The 21,319-nt window shown below is 37.9% G+C and overlaps 1 protein-coding gene and 1 pseudogene across 1 annotated transcript in view; both read left to right on the top strand.

Annotated features, from left to right (window-relative positions):
- IL1RAPL2 (interleukin 1 receptor accessory protein like 2) overlaps positions 1-21,319 on the top strand; it is a 1,145,014-nt gene that overhangs the window by 230,567 nt on the left and 893,128 nt on the right. The gene's annotated exons all lie outside the window — the stretch shown is intronic.
- On the top strand, positions 1,461-3,178 carry LOC115849166 (17S U2 SnRNP complex component HTATSF1 pseudogene; annotated as a pseudogene).

The raw sequence follows: 21,319 nt of genomic DNA, 5'->3' as shown, positions 1-21,319 counted from the left end.
TAATGGATATAATTCCTTGTGCTATGCAGTATATCCTTGTTGCTTATCTATTTTATATATAGTAGTTTGTATCTGTTAATTCTATACCCCTATCTTGCCCCTCCCCCATTCCCTCTCGCCTTTGGTAACCAACCACTAGTTGTTTTCTATATCTGTGAGTCTGTTTCTGTCTTGCATATATTTCCATTTGCATTACTTTTTAGATTCCATATTTAAGTGGTGTTATACAGTATTTGTCTTTCTCTGACTTATTTCACTAAGCATAATATTCTCTAGGTCCATCTATGTTGCTGCAAATGACAGCATTTCATTCTTTTTACGACTAATATTCCATTGTATATATACTACATCTTACTCCAATGGTCTGTTGATGGGCACTTGGATTGCTTCTTTTATTATAAATAGTGCTGCTATGAACATTGTGGTGCATGTATCTTTTCAAATTAGTGTTTTCGTTTTTTTTTCTGGATATATATCCAGGAGTGAAATTGCTGGATCATATGGTAGTTCTATTTTTAGTTTCTTGAGGAACATCCATACTGTTTTCCACAGTGGCTGCACCAATTTTCATTCCCACCAATAGTGGGGATGAAACCAGTGAAAAGGGTTCCTTTTTCTCCACATCCTCCCCAACGTTTGTTATTTGTAGACTTTTTGATGGCCATTCTGACTGGTGTGAGGTGATACCTCACTGTAGTTTTGATTTGCATTTCTCTAATAATTAGTGGTGTTGAGCATCTGTTTATTAAATGGCTTAAAGTTATATAGTCAGTTACTGAAGGCAACCTGAATGTCAGGTGAAGGAGTTTTGACCTGAAGGCAGCAAGGAGTTACTGAAGGTTTTGAATAGGGGTGAGGCTGTGGGAGTTACGTGGATGGGGTAAGGAGATGATTGTATGACAGCACTGACACTTCAGCAATAGGAGTGGCAAGAGCCAAGATAGTAAGCCAGGTCAGCTATTCAGATATGAATAGATAAGAAGCATGGATACTATTGATAGCAATCAGACTGAAAAGGAAGGGATGGATGGAAGAAATATCAGGAGGACAATATTTCTAGAGCTTCATGACTAGCTGGAGATGGGGGACTAGAGAAATAAAAGAAATAAAAGAGATAAGGATGATTCCAAACATATTAGTTGGGTTGTCAGTGGAACCTTTTACAAATAAGAAAATCAGTGTTGGAGTGAAGAGCAGCTTGGATTAAGACTTGCTGGATGGCGACGTTGTGCCGCGTCAACAATGGCGGCTGTGTCAACAATGGCGACTGCGTCAGCGTCAACGGGCCTCCGTTGTCAAGCGGTTTCCAGGCGTTGCACCGGGACCCGCAGTCATCTTAGAATGTGCCCGCTCCTGCCGCGTTGTGGATCGAGCGGTGGTGTCAAGACCCAGCGGGGCGAGCCAGCGTCACTTCGGCCTCTTCACTCTCCCGGACACTGCACCTGGGCTAAGTCGGCAACATGAGCGGCAACAACTTGGATGAGAACGACGAGTTTGATGAGCAGTTGCGAATGCAAGAATTGTACGGAGGCACTGAGGACGGCGACACCGAGAAAGATCCCGGTGGAGAAAACGATTCTTTCCAGCAGCAGCCGACTGACACCCCATACGAGTGGGACCTGGACAAGAAGGCTTGGTTCCCCAAGATCACTGAAGATTTTATTGCTACATATCAGGCCAATTATGGCTTTTCTAACGACGGTGCGTCTAGTTCTACTGTGAATGTCCAAGATGTCAGTGCTAGGACTGCAGAGGAACCTCCGCAAAGAAAATCCCCCGAACCCAGTGATACCAAAAAGAGGGGAGAAAAGAGAAAGGGTGAATCAGGATGGTTTCATCCTGATGAAAGCAGAGACACAAATGTGTATGTTTCTGGTCTGCCTCCAGATATTACAGTGGATTAATTTATACAGCTCATGTCCACGTTTGGCATTATTATGACAGATCCTCAAACAGAGGAATTTAAGGTCAAGCTTTACAAAGATAATCAAGGAAATCTTAAAGGAGATGGACTTTGCTGTTATTTGAAGAGAGAGTCTGTGGAACTTGCATTAAAACTTTTGGATGATGATGAAATTAGAGGCTACAGATTACATGTGGAGGTGGCAAAGTTTCCACTGAAAGGGGAATATGACACCTCAAAGAAGAAAAAGAAGTGCAAAGACTATAAGAAAAAGCTGTCTGTGTGGCAAAAGCACTTGGATTGGAGACCTGAGAGAAGAGCTGGCCCATCCCGAATGCGCCACAAGCGAGTTGTCATCACCAGAAATATGTTTCACCCTTGCATATCTCAAACGAATGTTCAAGAAGCCGCAACTGAAATGGAATTTGAAGAACCTACAGATGAAAAGAAGTCTGAAAAAACAGAAGATGGGGGAGAACTTGAAGAAGATGCTTCTGAAAAAGATGCTAAAGAAAGTGGCCCTGAAAAAGAGGCTGAAGAAGACTGTCCCCAAAAGGAATCTGAAGAGAGCTGCCTCGAAAGAGTGTTTGAGGAAGGCTGTCCCAAAAGAGTGAGTGAAGAAGACTTCCCCGACAGAGAGTCCGGAGAACGTAGCCCCGAGAAAGAGCATGAAGAGGGTAGTCCTAAAAAAGAGTCGAAAGAGAATGGTGCAGAAAGAGAGCCCAAAAAGAAGAGACTCAAAACAGATCCTGATGAGAACGGCCTTGAGAAAGGTTTTGAGAAAGAGGGCTCTGAGAGGAATTTAGTGAAAACATTCTTAAAAAAGAGGTAGAAGAAAGTAACTCTGAAAAATCAGAATTCAAAGGTGACAGCTCTGGGAAAATGTTTGATGAAGAAGGCTCTGAGAAGGGGTTTGACGAAGAGTCAGATGAGAAGGAAGAAGATTCCACTGAGAGAGGGACTGTGGGTGATTCAGGGAATGTTAAGGAGGAAGGGCCCCTGTCCACAGGCAGCAGCTTTGTCCTCAGTAGTGATGATGACGATGAAGACGATGATGACGTTTAATCCCTTAAACTTGCTTTGTAGGGTGATTCCTCCATCTCCGTTTTGCCTCTGCTCCAGGGTAATTACTAGTAGTGTTACATGAACGTGTGCATAGAGGTAGGATGCCCTCAGATCAATGCAGTGAAGTGTTCGTGATTATCTGTACTGGCCGATTTTAAATATATGTGAACAAGACAACTGGATTCTTGTCTTTTGTCATATTTGTTAAGTGCATGCAGAATAATATTTTTAAAGTATTCTGATTGAAGTTTTTGATATTCAGAAATCAAAAATAAGTTGTTAATATGCAGAAACAGAAAATTAGACCTGAGTTAAATTGCATTTTTCATTCTTGCTATTGCTTTATTCATACTAAAGTTTGGTTTTTCTAAGGACCTGAAAAATCCCTGTAGGAGTCTCCTTGTTTCAGCTTATGATGTTACCACTGATGTCCCCATTTCCCCTCTCTAAACCAGAACATGTTACTAAAACTTATGAAGTAAAGAACACTTCCGAGTTTTTCCCTGCCCAGTCCTCGCAAGTTACTTTTATTTTTCTTTTCTACCCTCTTGCCATGAAAATTGAGTCTTAAACGTGCAAAAGTAAACTTCCCAAGGTCCACAGCTTCCATTATTGAAAACACAGAGGAAATCAGAATTCTACCGTGTACTGTTTGGGCCCCTCTAGAAGCTGATTAAAGTTACAGGACCTTTACCCAGAAAAATCTATGCATGCACTACACAATCTTTTGTATACAGTTTGGGGTGGTTCATGGATCCCCTGGAGTTTAAGAACTTTTGTCATGCATATTTCAGATTTTTGCTTTTGATTTTGTTCTAGAATCATGGTATCTAGTATATGCTAAGTTGTGTAGTCCCAATAAAAATTTGGGTCTTTCTTGATTGTGCTTTCCAAATTCAGTATTGATGAATTGACTTCTGATGTAGCATTAAGAAGTTATTCTCATAAACTAGAAGAATTAAAATAAACTGCATTGGTGCTTTCTCATGAAAAAAAAAAGACTTGCTGGATGCTGGTGGTTGGATATGTAAATAAAAATGTGCAGCTATTTTTAGAAAATGTAGTACTGGGACTTGGATGAAAGCAGTTTTGCAGGTTCAGGCTCAATAGTTTTCTATCTTTACAGAGCTGTTCACACATTCAGTATAGTAGGTCTGTAAGGAGACTTTAAATATCATCTATTCTGAGTCCCTCCTTTTACAGAGGAGACCAATTGGTGAAGTAACTTGCCCAGTGTCCTGAGTGGCAATGACAAATCATATTTCCTGAGTCTCTGTTCCTTGCTCTTTACTGAACTTTAGAGGTTGCAAACTGGTAATGGACCACGGATAGTTGTGTTTAGCCAGTAGAGTAGATTGTACTATTGATCACAAATACTTGCCGCCTCTCTCTAGGAGAGGATTAAACTCCTCCTTCCCATTAAAGTCATCCTTGGCCATGTGACTTGTTTTGGCAAAGGAAATGTGTGCAGAGGTGATGTGCAGTATTCCGGAGAGGAAATATAAAGCATGATTTAAGTACATAGTTTCAGTGCATGATTCACCAGGTTTTCTTTTTCTTCTGCTACGAGTTTGTTTATCAATATTCTAGATAGAAGTAGAATATAGAAGTAGCTGTGTCAGCCTGAGTCCTAGACTAAACATGATGTGCAGCAGATATGCAACTAACCTGTGATGGGATTATAATGTGGGTAAGGAACAACCTTTTGCTGTAAGCTAAGAATCTGGAGTCATGTGTAAATACAGTATAACCTAGTCAGTCCTAACTGATACAATCTACATCATTTAAAAAAAATGAATCAGTGACTAACATTTGGAAATTTTGAGAATTAGCAGAAAGATCCAGACTTCAGATTTCTGATGAAAAATTGGCAGGAGTGACACATTTGGCCAACCCGGCACACATTGGCTGGGGCTGTATAGCATCTATCCTTTAGAAATAGAAGCTAATGCTATAGTTTACCCCAAGCATCCTATACTCCCTATTTGTATCTTACACCCATCCATCTTTTTCTTCAGTTATCTACATTACCTGTCTGGCCCTTGTAAGCACTTGAATTTGCCACTTTGGCTTTATATCAAGTTTTCCTACCCCTCAGCAAGAAAATGCTAGAGGCAAAAAGAACAGAGGACTGAAGACAGAACTTTAGTTAATACCCACCTGCATGGATGAGATAAAGAATCAGTGGGGAGACATTTAATAACTGGTTAGGAAAGAAAGAAGAAAACCAGAATTGGACAGTTACCAAAACAAAACACAAGGAAGAGACAAGTCAAGAAGGGGGGATGGTCAACCTCAGGGAAAACTACAGAGTTCAACAATAAAGACAGTGATAAAAGCAGGTCATATGTGACCTTTGAGAGAATAATTGCTGTGTTTTGATGATCATGGAAGACAGAAGATAGGAGATTAAGGAGCAAAGGGCTGCTGAGAAAATGGAGGTGTTGAGATAAAAATTTTCACAAGTTTGGTATTGAATGGAAGGAGAAAAATAATTAATTTCTAAAATGGCAGCGGAATCAAACCAAATGTGTTTTTTTCCCACTTCTTGTTTTGGTGGACAAGGGCAAGGGGCAACACGTGTTTGAAAAGCATTGGCAAAAGAGCCAGTAAAAAGGAACCAGGTTATTGAGGGAACAAAGTTTGGGAGGTGGCTAAGAGTAATGGATAGAGAACATGGGTGAAGCAGCTAGTTTTGGAAATAAAGGATAATAGACCTTCATCTAAGTCTGTTAGTGTGCAATATGGGGTCCTAATGAATCATCAGTAGTAACTCAGAAGAAAGCAGTATCTGGGTCCCATGGTGGGGGTAGGGTAATGGAAGAATGATGACCTTGTCTAGTAGTTCAGAGAAGGTCTGTTCTCTCTGGTTACAGTCTTGAAGGAGGAGCAGACAGGCAGTGAAGGATCTGATAACTGAGAGACTGAAAGCCATTTGCGGCAGGAACCCGAGCCATGTGCCCAGATAGAATCTTGGTGCCTTTCTGGGCCCCTTTTCTGTCAGTTCTGCAATTGCACTAATAAGAAATGCCTCTTATCTCACATAGGTTAATGATTTTGAGAAGGAAAAAAATACAGTTTATTATGATGACAGGAAGGGCAATGCAAATGGCAACTGAGAAACTTGAAATGCAACTAAGTGCTTTGAACTTCATTTCAAGAGGCAACGATACCACTCATCAAATAGCACCCTCTGAAGAAGGAACATAGAATGACAAAATATGCTAAATTCAGTAATTTTCAGCCTGTGCTCCTACACCCCCAGGAGACCCTCTTTGTGGTCTGCATACTGGGCCCTTATACTATTAGTGTTTACAATATGTCAGTGTCTATATTTCTATTAATGACATAAAATAGGGATTTACTTATGCTACATTAGCATCTCATTATCATGCTTGGGTTTGGACCAAAACACAACAGCTGACCTATAGATCTTTCCTGTCAAACAGCATAGAGAGAGAAACCACTGTGCATCATGATGTTCGTGGAGGCCATGCTGTCATTCCCACTACAACCACAATGAGAGTATTGCCAAGGAAGGAATTTCTAGTGGAGTCTTAGTGGAGAATGAAAGCAAATAAGATAGTGGGTTTTTTTCCTGCCTTAACAAAAGCGTCAGTATTTATGCTGCTATAGCTGGTAAACTCTGTTTTGTGAAGGCACGTTGATGGGGAGGGTACTTGGGATAGATTCTGATAGTAGGTGGCCCATAGGTTCATTTGCCTTGGAAGAGACTGGAGCATAGAAACAAAATTACACTCATTGCCCCATTCTTCTGGGGTTTCAGTTACTTTTCCATTACTTCAGCAGGTTCATTTTCTGAGTTTTGAACGGGGTCAGAATATAGAGAGGGGATTGATAGTGTGGTGGTGGGAAATGTGCTGCAGGAGGGAATGTGCAGGGAGGAATGGGACTGATTCTTGGACTGTAGAATAAAAATCAAAGAGAATGAGTAGTTCTCAACTCTGTTTAATTTACTTTTGTTGTATCTTTCTTTGTCACTAGGCTACACTAGGCACAAAATTTAAGAATTAGTACAATGGGCAAGACTCATGGTCTGATCAGCTTATTTTTCCAACTATGACAATGACACTAAGGACATGCTATTACAGACCTTTCCTGACATCAACTGTTTTTCTTATGAAAAAACATGAAAAAACATGAATATTATAAACTATATACTGGTTCAAATAGGAGATTGAAAAATCCAGGGACCTCAAGGATGAGTAGGAGCTAGTCAGTGGTGGTGGGGTGAAGAGAAGAGGTTGTATTCTGGACAGAGAAAAAAGCATATGCAATTGCCCTGAGATGGCAGAAAGCAGCAGACATCTGGGGATTTGAAAGAAGGTCAGTGGAGCCTGGTGAGCAAGTGGGAGGATGGTATCAGTGGAGACTGAAGAGATAGGCAAGAACTGGAAGCCTAAGAATATCCTTTGTGGGAAACAGTGTCCTGAGTCCCATGAACGTTCATTGAAAGCAAGTTCATGATATTATTAGTGGTATTATACTAGAAAGCCTCCATATTCTCGAGCTTATGTTGTACTGTACAGTCACTCGTTTGAGCATTCATTCGACAAGCATATATTGAGTGTCTACTGTATGCCATGTGCTTTGGGCCAGAGTTGTATACCTCCCAGACTTTTGTAAATTACAGGCTGCCACTTACAATGTGGTCACTTTTTCAGTCCTGTCATGATAGAGTCAGATTTAGCTTCTTTTCATTATTATTATCTTGGGTATAGTATTGACGGTTTGGAGAACAGGGCCCAATGTCAGTGAGTTCTGCTGTCAGCAATCTGGAATACATCTTCCAAGGGTGTCCTTAAGCTCCTGGTGGGCAAGATCAAGAGAGAGAAAAAAACTAGAGCTGTGTCTTTGTGCCACTGAAGCAGCATTTGGGGAGATGTTAGGCTTAGTTCTCACGACTCTCTTATCCTCAGTGCTATGAGCTTTGACGAGGAGCCTATAATTGTCATTTTGAAGACTGATGGATGCCACTTTTTTCTTTATCTCTCTTTCTAGCTTTGCTTTATTTAGACTCTGTTTTTTTTTCACCTAATGCCTCTTTCCATTTTTTTCCATCTCTTTTATTCCATTATCCTAGCTGTCTCTCTGAGAATGAGTACCAGGAGTAAAGACTCTGCTCTCAGTAGCAGGGAAAGCAGAGTGACTCATATGGGCTAGCCCTGACCTAGGAATGAACCTTTACAGATATCTTCATCTTCATCCTCATTCACAAAGAGCACTTATGCTGAAGAAATTAAGTCAGTGGCAAAATAGTGGCTTTCTCATCTGGAAACCAATTTAAGAAGCTTTCTCCACATACTCTGGCCTTCATTGATCTCACCTTTTTCTGTAGTGTATACTTCATTGAACAAGAATCATAAGATTTAGTTCTTGATAATATATTGTATTGGGGAATCTTGCATGATACCACTACACCAGCGGTGCTGCTTATATTGTATTGGGATAGTTTCTAATTCTTTAATAGATGATGATTTTGTTACCCTAACAGGATAGGACTGTAAACTCCCACAGGGAAGGGACTATGACCCTACTTAATTTCTATCACCCTTAGAACTGAGCAAAATGTCAGGCATACAGTTTAGCCATTCAATGGCACTTGATTGAATTAATGAGACCTGTCATATTATTGTACATAGAGGAAGACCTTTGGATTCCTACCTGCCTTTCTTTGATTGTTAGAGGGTAATAGAATTTTTGATAATAGTTCTTCCATCGTCACCCTCCCTCATTTGTCTTTCTCTTTGTGCACCAGTAAGGAGGCATAGATTTAGATGAAACATCCATTTCTTCATGTCAAATTCTGTCCCTTTGTGTGGCAGTTTCCATTATACAAGTATGCCTTTGCTTTGTCTCTACATCAGGGCAAGTGAAAGCCAAGTAACCAACATGAGTGGTTGTATCCCTTTTTTGTTCTTTTACCCTTTGAAGCAGCACAGGAGGAAGAGAGGACAATAATGTAGGAGGACAATAACATGAGAAAGTTGGAATATGGTATAAATGAAGGGGACAGATGTCATTTGAGGCTACAAATTAATCCATCAGGTCTTTGGATTGTTGTAACTAAATGGCAAGAGCTGAGAGAGGAGCTGTGTGTGAAGATGAAGACATTCCTTGGTTTTGGCAGCCTGTGCTTGGTAAACCAAGATAAGAGATTGAGGTGCTGATATTCCCATTGAAAAAATTGCATGAGATTAGTAATGGAGAAAGAGAAAGGGCTTAGAAATCAAAGAAATGGGAAAGGAAATGTATTTGATTCCTATGGCTGTTGTAACAAATTACAACAAACGTCGTGGCTTAAAAAAACACCCATTTATTATCTTACAGTTCTTGAAGCCAGAAGTCCAAAATGAGTCTCACTGTGTATAGGTCTGCATTCCTTTCTGGAGGCACTAGGAGAAAATCTATATCTTTGCTTTTTCCAGCTTCTTGAGGCTTTCTGCATTCCTCAGCTTGTGGTGCCCTTCCATCTACAAGGAACCAAGTAACCATATGTGGACAAACTTGGGTACTAAGTCTGTAGATGACATAGGAGACATGGGCCAGGAAACACTGAATGAGAGCCAATGCCCTTCTAAAGATGTAAAAACTGTTACGTAAATATTATCAGAAACAGATAGCTTAAGAGCCTAGTCATGCTATTTAAAATAATTTCATTATGATTTATAGTGCATATGAATACATCTTGCTTGGCACATGCAGTGTGTTTGCATTAGAGTTCTGTGACTTAAGATGTAGTATAAGATAAAGTCCGTGTAAGCAATTTTGTAAATGTTTTTACATTTAGCTTTCTAATGCCAAAGCTAATTGTTTAATATCTCCTCTGTCCTCTGCTTCATGTCCTTCTGTTTCATTCTGGGCCACTTCCATCCCTCCCTCCCTCCCCCTTTACTATTTTTTTCCTATTGTTTTTGGTTCCTATGCTTTTCATTTTGTCCTTCTACTGACATCATATAAGTTTTTAACTGAGCAATTAATAGAATAAATAAAGTCAAGTCCAGCATATATACATTTTGGAGGCAGAATTTCTGTTTTGGGAAACCCCTTCAAATTTAATCCCATGCTAGTCAGATTTCATGTTTATAGATAAAATTTTAATGGTTCCCTGTAGCCAGTCTCCTAGAGCCCCTCTATGTTTTTACTCTTTCTGTGCTTTGACATGTGACCTGCTTGGAAAAAAATAGGTTTTTTTGAGGATATTATATAACTTGTATGACTTTTCTCTAACATATTTTGGCCAGAGATATGGATTTGATTTTCCCATGGACTGTAGTGTAACTCTAGTTCATTACTCCAGTCAGTGCTCTTTATCCTGGAGGATATTTTACAGAAGTGACTAGATGTATACTAGCTTTCCATGTCTGCTATTAGAGAAAGAATTCCTGAGTTTCCGCCCTACTGATAGTGGGTCAATACTCTCATCTTTGTACATGAAGGAAGCCTCACAGCCAGCCCTGTAGACAAAGAGTGTTTTCATTTTTCATCTTATTCTCTACTAGTCCTTCTTTCCTAGGATGCCCTCATGTCTCTCAGAATGGCTAACAAAAAAATATGGCTTTAAAACCGAGCATAGCTGCTAATGACTTTATGATCCTAAGGCAAAGTTGTCTTTGTACCATAAGAGCTTGGCTGTGATTTGATAGTCTGAGGTGTGGTGATAAGGAAATGGATGATGGCTGTTTAAATCTGTCCGTGTGGCAAACTCAACAAGGTTGAGTATAGCCTGGTGGTTAAATTTTTGGTCTCTGGACTCATGAAGAGTTGGATTAAGTTCTAACTCCAACACTTACTAGCTTTATGTTGTTAAACAAGTTACTTTACCTTTTTGAGCTTAACTTTCTACATATGTAGTAATGTATATCTTAGAAGGTTAACTGAATCACAGGGAGATTGTCATTGAAGACTGTTTTCCCTAAGCAAGTGGGCAGCTGCCCATCCAAAAAACCTAATAAATACAGAGGCACATTGTACATCAAACTGAAATAAGGCAGCCTAGTGTAGTGGCTAAAAGGATGGATTCTGGAGGCTGATGCCTCGGATTCAAATCCGAGCTTTATCATTTAATAGATGTGTGGCTTCAGGCAACTTATTTCATCCTGTGGCTCCAGTCTTCTCATTTATAAAGTGGGACTAATGATAGTACATACCTCAAAAGCTTGGTATGAGGATTAAATGAATTAATACAGCTATAACACTTAGCACAGTGCCTGGCACATACTAGGTGTTCAAGAAGGGCTATCTCCTCTTATTATTGATACAAGTGTTGTTAACACTACTAATAATAAATAAATAAGTAAAGATGATAGATGTAGAGATTGAGATAAAGGATGATACCTTGGTCTCTAGCTTACTCAGCTGGTTCTGTAGTGGTACCATTTATTGAGATGGAGAAAACTGAGAGTAGATTTAGGCATAAGTTTTGGGAATGGCAAAGTTTAGTTTTTGATGTAAATGTGAGGTGCCTGTGGAATATGAATATAAAAGTTTCAAATTAGGCAGTTTTTCTACAAGTCTGGGGTTCACAGAATTATGGACCAGGGATATACTTTTGAGAGTAGTCAATATACTATATTTTTAAGATTATGATACTGGATGACATAACCAAGAGAGAGAATTTAGAAAGAGAAGGAATGAGGGTGTCCAGGATCAGTCTCTGGGGGTATGGCTAATGAAGAACCAGTGAAGGAGATGAAGAGGTATGGCAAAAATAAAAGAAGGAAACCTACCTTTTAAGTAGGTTTCAAGAAGGAGGGCATTGTCAACTGTATAAAATGAGGGCAGAAATATCCATTGAATTGGACCCTTTTGAGAAGTTTGGTTATGAAGAAGCATAGATTAATGAGGATGATAGCTGGATGTGTCATCAAGGAAGGATCTCTTTTTTAAAATATCAAAAATTCTAGCACATGTTCATATGTCAGCAGAGGTGATCTGTTAGAGAAGGAGAGATCAAGGAAGAGAAAACAGGAGGACATAGAATCCAGAGCATAAATGGAGGGGTTGGCCTTTGACAGCAGCAAGAACGCTGCCTTTACTTCTATGAGATAAAGCGCATAGCACAATGCTTGACATATAGTAAATGCTCAGTAATTAGTAGCTGTTATGCTTGTTGTTTTTGTTGTAAGCTCAAGAGCCATGCTGACTTGGACACGGAAAAGGCAGTTTGAGTATGCTCAGAGCTCAAGCCTTAGTGGAAGGAAAGCCTGGGTAAGGAGTTGGCATTTAGGGTGTGCTATTCTAAACAAAGACCCAAGAAATGCGAATTTTGAGATATAAATGCATTTGGCTAGGTTGTCCCACCTAACCTAGCCATATTTTTTATATCAGGGGAGGGTACGAGGCATCTCTGATTATGACATGGACAAAAGACAAGGTACTTTTATTTTATCAAGTATACTTCAAAGACGTGGCTCTGAGAAATGGGCAGATTGAGCTCCATTGAGATTCACTGATCAGCATCTCTCATAGTGCGTGTTGTCCCTGTAACACATGTAATTAAGGAGAAAGTGTTCCCATCCATTATATTTACCTCAGCAAAATGTGCTTCCATATGATGACATTAAGCAGTAAGTGCTTTGTGATTTATGCTGTTTCTATGATGTCATTGTCTGTGCTCTCAATACGATAAGCTGAAGGCGTTTTAGCTATTATTCCTTTAGAGACAAGTACCTTTTGTTAAGGGCCGATTTTTCCCAGCATCCTGAAATGCCTTTTGCCTAATCATCTCTGAGCATAAATGCAAGCTTTGTGATTTTTCAAAAATGCTTCAGAATTTCCTATAAATATGTGCTTTTTAATTCTTTTCTCAAGTGGTCTTTATGCAACCAATAAAAGTCTAAATGTTTGATTGTTTTTTTCATCCTATGTTTTTTAGATTAAAAAAAAGTTTGATTGGTATTAGATATGAAAGATAGAATACGCTTTAAAACTTTCGAACTGTTATTTGAGATCAGTATTAGAGAGAGAGGCTCTTTCAACAACTATCTGTTGTCCTGGTTAAAGTGTATAAGAAGCTACCTGGCCAGGAAATGGGCTGCATTGGTTTTGAACCTGCCTTGTTATTGGTACCATATGTCTGTTCTCCTAAATACTGAGCCTGGCCCTTTGGTTTCTGTGAATTTCCAGATTCCTGCATATTTGCCTTAGTCTCTAGGATTTAGGCCTTTCTAGTTCCCATATCTTTGCTTGGTCTGGCCTGTCATGCTTTGTCCTGTGTGTTTTCAGACATGTGTGTGCTTGCCTGGTTTAATTCACTAACTTTTCTCAAATGCTCAATCAGGTATGCCTTCTGACTTTTGATCCCGGGACTGATCTCTGTCTTGGAGTACCAGCTTTTTACCCTGGCCTCCATGTTATACTGTAACTCCCAGCACCGGCATTGAGAGCTGAATAAATCACTGATCTGACCCAGTACAGCATTTCTGATTTTCATAGCAGTAGTCGTAGAATGTAAAGGATGCTATGCTTGACGTTTGAATCTCTGGGGTTAAACTCTGGCACTACCAGAAACTCACTAAATGTCTATGAGCAAATAGCTTAGCTTCTCTGAATTCAGTCTCTTCTTTTGTAAAATAGGAATAATTTTTGCTTCATTCACTTTTGTGAGGATAAATGAGAAATAAGATATCATATGTAAAAAAAACCCTAACATGATAACTAGCACATGTCTGTTAAATCTGATATTTTCATACACAATTCTGTGTCATTAATTAGTTTCTTTTTACAGGCAAGTACTTTGTTTTCAGAGCAAATACTAGCCCATAAGTAAAAAGTATCAGTGACAAAAGTTTCCTGCTTAAAATTCAGAAAGACATTACCACATAAGTTCATTTTAACAATTATCCCAAGTTTCCCAATTAATTTATCTTCAATTCTTATGTATTCTGATCACCAATTGCATTATGTCCCTTCTGAAAACAATTAATATGACAACTTGTAAATTTCTTGCAGAGAAACTGGATATTCAGAACTGAACAAAAACATGATAGTGATTATAAGAACAAATATTTGTGTATTTGGTGGTGTTATCCAAGAAATAATTTGAACTTTTGTCCATTTATAAGATGTGATTTGCTTCTTATGTTCAATGTGCCATTCATTAAAACAGGAACATAACATGGCATTTTAATCTATATATTTTTGGTGAAGTCATGCTATTGAAATACAACTTCATGTGATTAAAATGATTGCTGTCACATTATCTAACCATAAAGAAGATGGGAAAGTAAATCAGCTCTTTTAGAGTACTTAGTGCATAGAGAGGTATTTAATATACAGCATTCTGTTCAATGTTCAGGGAGGCAAATATCATTATTCCTGATTTACAGATCTGAAAACTGAAGCTCAGAGAAGTTGAGTAACCTGTCTATGGTTATACAGCTAGTTCAGAGTATAGCTGAGATTCGAACTCATGTCTTCTTTATTCCAGTTCCATGTGTCCTTTTCACTACTTGAGGTAAACTACTACTGTCTCCTGATACCAGAATGGTAGGGAAGACCCTCTGTACTTGGAGATGTTCAACGGTTAATCCAATTCCTGGCAGTGAACACATACAACTGAGTGTGAAAGGATAGGTTAGTAAGGGAACAGAGAACAGGCAAAGGCTGAATAGCTCACATTCAGAGGCATGTTGTATTCAGCTAATTCATAAACACTGCACATTGGACCTGCATGTATGTAAAACTCAATGATTACAACCTCCCATCTTCAAAAAAGGGAAGGTCAGTGTAGAGGAAGTATATCATATGTGGAATGAATCTGTAAATCATTTTGGTGTCACGTCACTCCCGTTACTGTCTTACTAGGGGATGGCAGCAGTGTTTTTTACTCAATGTGTGCATGTGTGCAATTGTTTTCACTGGGAAATAAATCAGCGATGCTATAGTCTTATGACCTTAAGAGAATTGTATAGGTTTTTAATGCATTTATCATGCATCCTACAGATAACTTTGCTCAGGACAATTCAGCCATCAGTTTCATTCTTGTTAACATATACGACATCCATAATGTTATAGTGTAGATCAGATTTCGTATTTCAGCTCTTCCATTTTTGTTTAAGTGTCCATGATCGATTACTTAATGTCTCTGAATCTCAATTCCTTCTATCAAATAGGGCTAAGACTACCTTATAGATGTATAATAAAGAGGAAATGAGGAAAAATAGATGTACATATTCCCTTATATTCTGTTCAAATGTTACATGGAGATGAATGAAAGCCAGTTCCATTGCTGTTCATGACAACACTCTTGTAGTAGCTTAAGTTCCACTAGGTCTGCACTGCTCATGGAAGCTATTATGTGTGTATGTGTGTGTTTTGTTTCCACATCTAGACTGCTTTGCTCTTGAGGACAGGGCAAGTGTCTAGTAACATTTTTGTATCTCTAGGGCCTTTCCTAAGTATTTAATACATGGCGGTTGCTCATAATGATTACAAAGTTTGTGCCTACAACAGCAGTATTCAGATCGCCTTTCTTTGTTGTCCACATTCCATTCCATAAACCACCAAAGCTGATGCAGAGATGGAGCTTCTTTAGGCCTGCTCATTCATTCATTCATTCATTCGTCCATTTATTTATTTATTTCCATAGCTCTTTGCAGTGACTATCCTAGAAAAGTTATATAGTTATATTTTGAAGATATATTATTTTGAAGATAATTATTAAAATTTTAAGCTATTTTTACTAGGTATTTTGTCTGCAATTAATGAAAGCTATAGGTGGGAGTGACTTTCATTATGTCATGTGGTTTGACTAATAGCATTTTACTGCAAGAGTAGTTTATTGAAGACATTTTTTTTCCAAAGATGGAAATTCCTATTTAAATAGCTAAAATTAAAGATTCTTAGTAAACACGGTATTTTAAAACTAGCTAACTAACAATTATCAAGTAGTAATTATGTGTCAGATTCTATACTAAGTCCTCTGTGCACATTAAGTTATTTAATCCTCATAATAACTCTGTGAGGTAGAATATTGCAGTGATCCACATTTTACAGATAAAGAAACTAAGGCACAGAGAGGTTAAGTAACTTGCCCAAGCTCACACAGCTAACATGGGCAGAGATTCACACATAGGTGATCCAATTCCAGAATCTGCTCCTAGTTTCAAAATTATGCTGCCTCTTACTATACCTTGGTACTAGGTTTTTAAATGAAATGAACTCTGGCTGTCATTATCATTGATTCTGAAATATTATGCATTTATTCCAGTTCTTGGTCTCACTCATAGACCTTAATTAGGATTTTTCCTTTATAATTTGCTTTGCTTCTCTTAGCTGGGAATCCAAAACTTTTGTTTTGTTTTGTTTTTACCAACTTTGCATCAAAATCCATTGCAGGGATGTGGAATGTTCTCGTCACAAGAAAAAACTGTAAATATGTGTGGTGACAGATGTTAACTGGGCTTAACTACGGTGATCACTTTGCAGTATATACAAATATCGAGTTATTATCTTGTACACCTGAAACTAATATAATGTTATGCTAATTATACCTCAATAAAAACATCTATTGCAGTTACCTTTCTTCATGTGCTACCTAATTAAAATATTCCACTTTGACAGTTCCTATATTTTAAAGATATGTTTATAAATATACTTATATATTTATCCATCCACAGTTTCTGATATTTTCTTGCTATTCTGCCTATGTGAAATTGAAGCTCACAGATGTCTGTCTCATGGAAACTTGACATTGACATGCAGTTAGATATGCAGTCAAAAGAGAGCAATTTAAAATTTTTTTCTTCAAGAGTATCTCTTTGCCTGTCTGCCTGTATAGGAATCTGTCTGCTGTATTCAGTGTTATTTGACATTTCTATACAATGTGTTAACCTTTTATAGCCTTGGCTACATACTGTTTTAGAAACACACTTGTCATATGAATTTAAAAACGAACAGATATGTATTCCTCCCAGACAAAAGATATTTTGAGGATAAATGTAAAGTATTTTCATCATAACATTTGAGTGATTCCTTTGGTTTCCAAACACTAAAACATTAAACATGTCTATTCAACTCCAGTTGCCTTTTATTAATCATTATGATGTTTTCAAAAATGTTATTTAAATGTAGCTAATATCTGATATTTCAAGCCCCAGTTGTTCATTGTGGAATATTTGATTTTGTCTACTTTCACATTGGTTTTTCTCTTAAACTCGAGTCTCTGTTCTTCTTGGTATGTCTTTCTGAGCAGGAAGATTGAAAACAGAAAGGAAGCATTTTCTGAGGAGGTGGCACAGTTTCTTTTGAGAACTTGATGTATAGGATGGGTAGCTTTCTTTCCCATAGTTTATGGATATTTTCATGAAATAAATTGCTTCTTTCATAGGATAGGTTAGAGCTCCTGTTCTTTAGGTGTTCTGACTACAGTGAAACCTTAAACTGGAACATTTCAGTTTGAAATGAATGCTTATGGAAGAATTTCTTGAGGTTCACTAAAAAAGTACTTTTTCCCCCTTTCCTTCAAACACATAGAAGTAATTCATTTTCACCTCAGTCTGATTTCTGTTTCTGCTAATCCAGCTCTGCCTTGGATTTCATTGCTTTAAAGGTGCATCTCTTTATATACATGGGCTCAACATCAGTTGAAAAGTTGAGTTTGGTTCCCCAGACAATTTCATTTTGCTCTATTTGTATTCTGAATCTCATAGAAATTTTACATATACATTTAATATATGAAACGAGAATTATAAGAATGGTAATTTGTATAGAAAATATATATCATATATTCTTTATGAATACAAGATTACTCCTGCACATTTTTTTTTATCATTTCAGTACATTGTTCATTGTCATCTGACTTCCTCCACTCACTTGCATTTTAATATACACCATAAGTGCTGTTCATTTTTGAATGGTGAAAGCAATTTTCAGGGTGACCGTGAAGAAATCCTTTCATGTTTAAATTATAAGCATTTTATGAAATCGTTTAAGTTTATTAAATCTGAATTTGGTGTAAAATCATTTGGTTCTTCAAAGAAAAAAATCAGCCTTCTGAGTCATCCACTCAAAGCCAGGCTGACTGGGTAAATTAGAAACAGCTGAGGTGCATATGGTGCCATCAGAAGCCTCTACTACAGGAGAAAGAGTCCCATTGGGGAGGTTTGCCCTAGGAGAAGCTTGCACTATTTGTGCCAAGACCATAGCAAGAGTTAGTTAAGGACAATTCAGTAAAGTTAGTTGGAGTATAGAGACTTCTACTGGTCAAAAGGTTTGTAAGTTGGGTTTTTAAACACTGGGTTTTGACTTATCTAGTGAGGATAAACTAATTTTGGGAGAGCTAAATCAATATAAAAGTGAGAAGAAATTTATGAAGTTAAGAATCAACACTCCATTTTTGTTTGAAAAAGTTTTCCTCTTTGTTCTTTGCTCTCTTTAATATTACACGAGTATATTAATTGTTTTTCTTTTGTTGTTGGTTGGTTGGTTTTAGTAATGTAGTTGGTTTTCTTCATTCATAATCTACAAGTCTTTTAATTTGAACCTCTAAGTCTGCTTTGCTTCTCTAAACAGAGGAACCACTGATATTTGGTAATAGCAACTAAAGTAAATTTAGGCATTATCTTTGAAACTAAATAGTTCATTTAGGATGCATCCCAACTGATCCCTAATACCAAGCCCAACTATTAAGTAGTAGCAGACATGTTCACTTAGAAGTGTTTTGATCCTATCTTGGTGCAAAATTTTTTCCATCTATTTTTTTCTGTTTGTTATGCCACTTCTCCTTGTCGTTTAATATGTTTCTGAAAACGTCTTTTACAAAATCTTCGTAATTTGATGGAATGAGAGACAACGGAGCTACCATCGTGACTCAGTCCCTTCCCTATTTTATTTAGAATCCTTGCCCCCACTGATCATTACTCTCTGCAGTGTTTTATTTTATTTTTTAACATCTTTATTGGAGTATAATTGCTTTACAATGGTAGTTTCTGCTTTATAACAAAGTGGATCAGTTATACATATACATATGTCCCCATATCTCTTCCCTCTTGCATCTCCCTCCCGCCCACACTCCCTATCCGAGCCCTCTAGGTGGTCACAAAGCACCGAGCTGATCTCCCTATGCTATGAGGCTGCTTCCCACTAGCTATCTACTTTACCTTTGGTGGTGTATATATGTCCATGCCACTCTCTCACTTTGTCACAGCTTACCCTTCCCCCTCCCCGTATCAAGTCGATTCTCTAGTAGGTCTGCATCTTTATTCCCGTCTTGCCCCTAGGCTTTTCTGACCATTTTTTTCCTTAAATTCCATATATATATATATGTGTTAGCATACGGTATTCGTTTTTCTATTTCTGACTTACTTCACTCTTTATGACACTCTCGAGGTCCATGCACCTAACTACAAATAACTCAGTTTTGTTCCTTTTGATGGCTGAGTAATATTCCAGTGTAATTATGTGCCATATCTTCTTTATCCATTCATCTGTTGATGGACACTTAGGTTGCTTCCATGTCCTGGCTATTGTAAATAGAGCTGCAGTGAACATTTTGGTACATGAATCTTTTTGAATTATGGTTTTCTCAGAGTATATGCCCAGTAGTGGGATTGCTGAGTCATATGGTAGTTCTATTTATACTTTTTTAAGGAAACTCCATACTGTTCTCCATAGTGGCTGTATCAATTTACATTCCTACCAACAGTGCAAGAGGGTTCCCTTTTGTCCACACCCTCTCCAGCATTTTTTGTTTGTAGATTCTTTTGATGATGGCCATTCTGACTGGTGTGAGATGATATCTCATTGTAGTTTTGATTTGCATTTCTCTAATGATTAATGATGTTGAGCATTGTTCCATGTGTTTGTTGACAATCTGTATATCTTCTTTGGAGAAATGTCTATATAGGTCTTCTGCCCATTTTTGGATTGGGTTGTTTGTTTTTTTGATACTGAGCTGCATGAGTTGCTTGTATGTTTTGGAGATTAAGCCTTTGTCAGTTGCTTCATTTGCAAATATTTTCTCCCATTCAGAGGGTTGTCTTTTCGTCTTGTTTAAGCTTTCCTTTGCTATGCAAAAGCTTTAAAGTTTCATTAGGTCCCATTTGTTTATTTTTGTTTTTATTTCCATTTCTCTAGGAGGTGGGTCAAAAAGGATCTTGCTGTGATTTATGTCACAGAGTGTTCTGCCTATGTTTTCCTCTAAGAGTTTGATAGTGTCTGGCCTTACATTTAGGTCTTTAATCCATTTTCAGTTTATTTTTGTGTATGGTGTTAGGGAGTGTTCTAATTTCATTCTTTTACATGTAGCTGTCCAGTTTTCCCAGCACCACCTATTAAAGAGGCTGCCTTTTCTCCACTGTATATTCTTCCCGCCATTATCAAAGATAAGGTGACCATATGTGCGTGGGTTTATCTCTGGGCTTTGTATCCTGTTCCATTGATCAATATTTCTGTTTTTGTGCAAGTACTGTACTGTCTTGATTACTGTAGCTTTGTAGAATAGTCTGAAGTCAGGGAGACTGATTCCTCCAGCTCTGTTTTTCTTTCTCAAGATTGCTTTGGCTATTCAGGGTGTTTTGTGATTCCATATAAGTTGTGAAATTTTTTGTTCTAGTTCTGTGAAAAATGGCAGTGGTAGTTTGATAGGGATTGCATTGAAACTGTAGATTGCTTGGGGTAGTAGAGTCATTATCCCAATGTTGATTCTTCCAATCCAAAAACATGGTATATCTCTCCATCTATTTGTATCATCTTTAATTTCTTTCATCAGTGTCTTATAATTTTCTGCATACAGGTTATTTTTTTCCTTAGGTAGGTTTATTCCTAGGTATTTTATTCTTTTTGTTGCAATGGTAAATGGGAGTGTTTTCTTAATTTCACTTTCAGATTTTTCGTCATTAGTCTGTAGGAATGCTAGAAATTTCTGTGCATTAATTATGTATCCTGCTACCTTACCAAATTCATTGATTAGCTCTAGTAGTTTTCTGGTAGCATCTTTAGGATTCTCTATGTACAGTATCATGCCATCTGCAAACAGTGACAGCTTTACTTCTTCTTTTCCAATTTGGATTCCTTTTATTTCTTTTTCTCCTCTGATTTCTGTGGCTAAAACTCCCAAAACTATGTTGAATAATGGTGGTGAGAGTGGGCAACCTTGTCTTGTTCCTGATCTTAGTGGAAATGGTTTCAGTTTTTCACCATTGAGGACAATGTTGGCTGTGCGTTTGTCATATATGGCCTTTATTATGTTGAGGTGAGTTCCCTCTGTGCCTACTTTCTGGAGGGTTTTTTTCATAAATGGGTGTTGAAGTTTGTCGAAAGCATTCGGCATCTATTGAGATGATCATGTGGTTTTTGTCCTTCAATTTGTTAATATGGTGTATCACG

Source organism: Globicephala melas, chromosome X, assembly GCF_963455315.2.
Source record: "Globicephala melas chromosome X, mGloMel1.2, whole genome shotgun sequence".
Taxonomy (NCBI): Eukaryota; Metazoa; Chordata; class Mammalia; order Artiodactyla; family Delphinidae; genus Globicephala; species Globicephala melas.
Note: the sequence above shows the minus strand (reverse complement) of the source record. Positions and strands in the feature narration are given on the sequence as shown.